We start from the raw sequence: 3,062 nt of genomic DNA, 5'->3' as shown, positions 1-3,062 counted from the left end.
ATTTACAGCCTCTATTTTCGCTTCCTATATGAGTCACACACTCTTGCATTCTTCCATCCGCTACGAATCCAGTCAACCACGCTACTGCAGCTCTATACTTACGCACGCCACTGGTATGTTTGCATTGTGTGCTTGTACGATATTGTCATTCATGGTTTCTTGGGCAGGGGGGGGGGGTAGGCCTGTGTCTATTTAGTTTCTGTTTTTGATTTGCATTTTTTTGTTGTTTTTGTTTTTTTTGTCTTGAATTTGTTTTCTTTTACAGTTCTTAGTATAATTCTTAGTATACAGTCTGCTTTGATGGTTTTTTTTTTCTTGACAATTTTTTTTTTTTTTTTTTTTTTTTTTTTTTTTTTTTTTACAGTTTAGCTTCCTGATATTGTCTCACGCTTTTTTCTTGACAGTTTAGCTTGTAGATAATGTTTTCCTTTTTTTTCCTTAATAGTTTAGCTTACTGATATTATCCTGTTGGCTTATTGATTTTTTTTCTCGACATTTTTTTTTTTTCTTTTTTTCTTTTCTTTTTTTTAATAACAGTTTGTTGATACTGTTCCGGCTGTCCGTAACTGGTGATAAGTCTGTGTAAACATGAGACAAACTTGCTCTATACTTTTGGCCGCGTGTTGACGCATCCATTGTGTGAACTATGAATGCACGTCTGTTGCACATCAACTGTAATTGTGACGATATTGATATGAGGAGATATGAACATGCATGCATTTTTGTTGTACATATACACGCGCACGCACACGCACAAACACACGCTCACGCACACATACACGCACATGTATTCATATATATATATATATATATATATATATATATATATATATATATATATATATGTATATATATATATATGTGTGTGTGTGTGTGTGTGTGTGCACACGTGCGCACACACACACACACACACATCTGTATGTTAGAAGGAATTTATACTCTTGTGAACAGCAAAAGCATATTAATCGTATGTTAGGAACTGATTTACGATCCCACAACGTGTGAAGGCCTACGGACGTAAAACCAAAAATCCCGTTTACACTTTCCTCTTCTAAACATTTTCATCAGAAAGTTCTATCGCAAAAAAACAGAATCATTTAAATATATCAGGCGTTCACAACAACAAAAAAGATTAAGAAAAAAAACGAAAAACAGAAGTCGGGAATTACAATTAACAAAAAAAAGTCGAAGAGTTAATCGCACACCGACGTAGATCTTGGAAAAAAAATGGAAAACAGCAAAAAAGGGGGAATTATAAAAAAACAATCTATATTATAAAAGAATCGAACAAATTAATAGCACATCGGCGTAGATCTCGGAAACAACAGAACTCGGAAAAAGTGGGGAATTATTAAAAAAAAAACAAAAAAAAAACCTCTATATTACAATATTACAAAAGAGTCGAAAATGGTAATCGCACATCGGCGTAGATCTCGGAGCGGTATTTTCACCAACCCATTCATAACGTCAGCTGTGCCCGGCGTTGTCTTCACCGGGTGCAAGGGTCGAGGTTGGCTGCGTTCACGTGCATCTACTTAAGAGTCGATTGGCACAGCCCACGCGTTCACTTGCATACACAGCCCCAAGCCAGGGAGGAAAAGAAACGAAATGATGGGAATTAGATTACTGTGTCTTTGTGTGTTTGTTCCGTTCTGTTTTGTTGTTGTTGTTGTTTGTTTGTCTTTATGGGTTCGGTTTCTGTTGGTCTTTGTGTTTCTGATTTGGTTTTGGGGGAAGGTCTTGTGTGTGTGTGTGTGTGTGTGTGTGTGGTTGTGCCTTCCTATGTCTATACCTATGCTACTATGCTCTCTCTCTCTCTCTCTCTCTCTCTCTCTCTCTCTCTCTCTCTCTCTCTCTCTCTCTCTCTCTCTCTCTCTCTCTCTCTTTAAAGAGAGAAAGGAGAGGAAACACGAACTCAACAGCGTAATAGCGATAGCCGTGACATGTCTTATCTTAGCAGGAAGGATATCCTCTTCTCTTTTTTTCTTTTGGTAACGCTGCTGACGTCAGTGAATTGAACAAAGCAGAATGTATGTCTAAGAGAGAAAGACAGAGAGGGGGGAGGAGGGTAGAATGAGAGAGAGAGAGAGAAAGAAAAGAGAAGGCTGAATGAGAGAGGAAGAGAGGGAGAGATAGAGAGAGGGGGAGAGGTGGAAGAAGAGAGAGAGAGGGTGGGGGTAGAATGAGAGAGAAAGAGAGGGAGAGATAGAGAGATGGGAGAGATAGAAGGAGAGAGAGAGAGGCAGGCAAGCAGGCAGACAGACAAACGGACAGAGAGAGGGAGATAAAGTTCAAAGTTCAAAAAAGAGAGAGAGAAAAGAGGCTAAGAGAGAGATGGAAAGCTAGAAGAGGAGAGAGAAAGAGAGAGACAGAGAGAGAGAAGAGGGGAGTGAGAGAGTGATGGAGAAAAAAGTTAGGGAGATAGAAAAAGGTTAGATGGAGAGAGAGAGAGAGAGAGAGAGGTTGGGGAGGATTAGCCAAAGAGAGATGAAGAGAAGATAACTAGCAGGAAGCATATGGGGAAAAAGATAAAGGAAGAGAAAAAATACAGAGAGAGGAGAGGTTGAGGAACAGACACAGAGGAGGAAGAGAGACAGGTAGAGAGAATAAAAGCGAGAGAGGGAAAGAGGGAGGGAGGGGAAGAGATTGACAGAGAGAGAGAGAGAGAAAAGGAGAAATGAAGTGAGGATAAAATGAGTCAAAGATGGAGAGAGAGAAAGGGAGAGAGAGAGGGAGAGGGAGAGAGAACGAGAGAGAGAGCGAGAGAATAAGAGAGAGAGAGAGAGAACGAGAGAGAGAGAGAGCGAGAGAATGAGAGAGAGAGATAGGACGAGAGAGAGAGAGAAAGATAAAGAGAGAGGGAGAGAGAGAGAGAGAGAACGAGAGAGAGCGAGAGAATGAGAGAGAGAGAGAGAGGGAGACAGAGAGAGGGGGGGGAGTAAGGAAAGAGAGGAAGAGTGTCCTAGAGTGGACAAGTAAAGGAAAACTTTAAAGGAGAGTAAATTTCAATTTTTTTTTTTTTTCAAGTCATGAAAAAGCAAAAGTTTTAGGTCTGTAAAAAG

General features: G+C 39.9%; 1 protein-coding gene across 1 annotated transcript in view; it reads left to right on the top strand.

The window, feature by feature from the left end:
• The first annotated feature begins 35 nt into the window (after window positions 1-35).
• The window catches only part of LOC119578985 (growth factor receptor-bound protein 2), a 40,031-nt gene continuing 37,004 nt past the window's right edge, over window positions 36-3,062 (top strand). The window contains exon 1 of the mRNA XM_037926678.1: window positions 36-113. The gene's annotated coding sequence lies outside the window, so the exon portion shown is untranslated. The remainder of the gene's footprint in view (window positions 114-3,062) is intronic.

The sequence above is a fragment of the Penaeus monodon genome, chromosome 11 (genome assembly GCF_015228065.2).
Source record: "Penaeus monodon isolate SGIC_2016 chromosome 11, NSTDA_Pmon_1, whole genome shotgun sequence".
Classification (NCBI taxonomy): Eukaryota; Metazoa; Arthropoda; class Malacostraca; order Decapoda; family Penaeidae; genus Penaeus; species Penaeus monodon.
The sequence above is the reverse complement of the archived record's forward strand: the minus strand, read 5'-3'. Positions and strand labels throughout refer to the sequence as shown.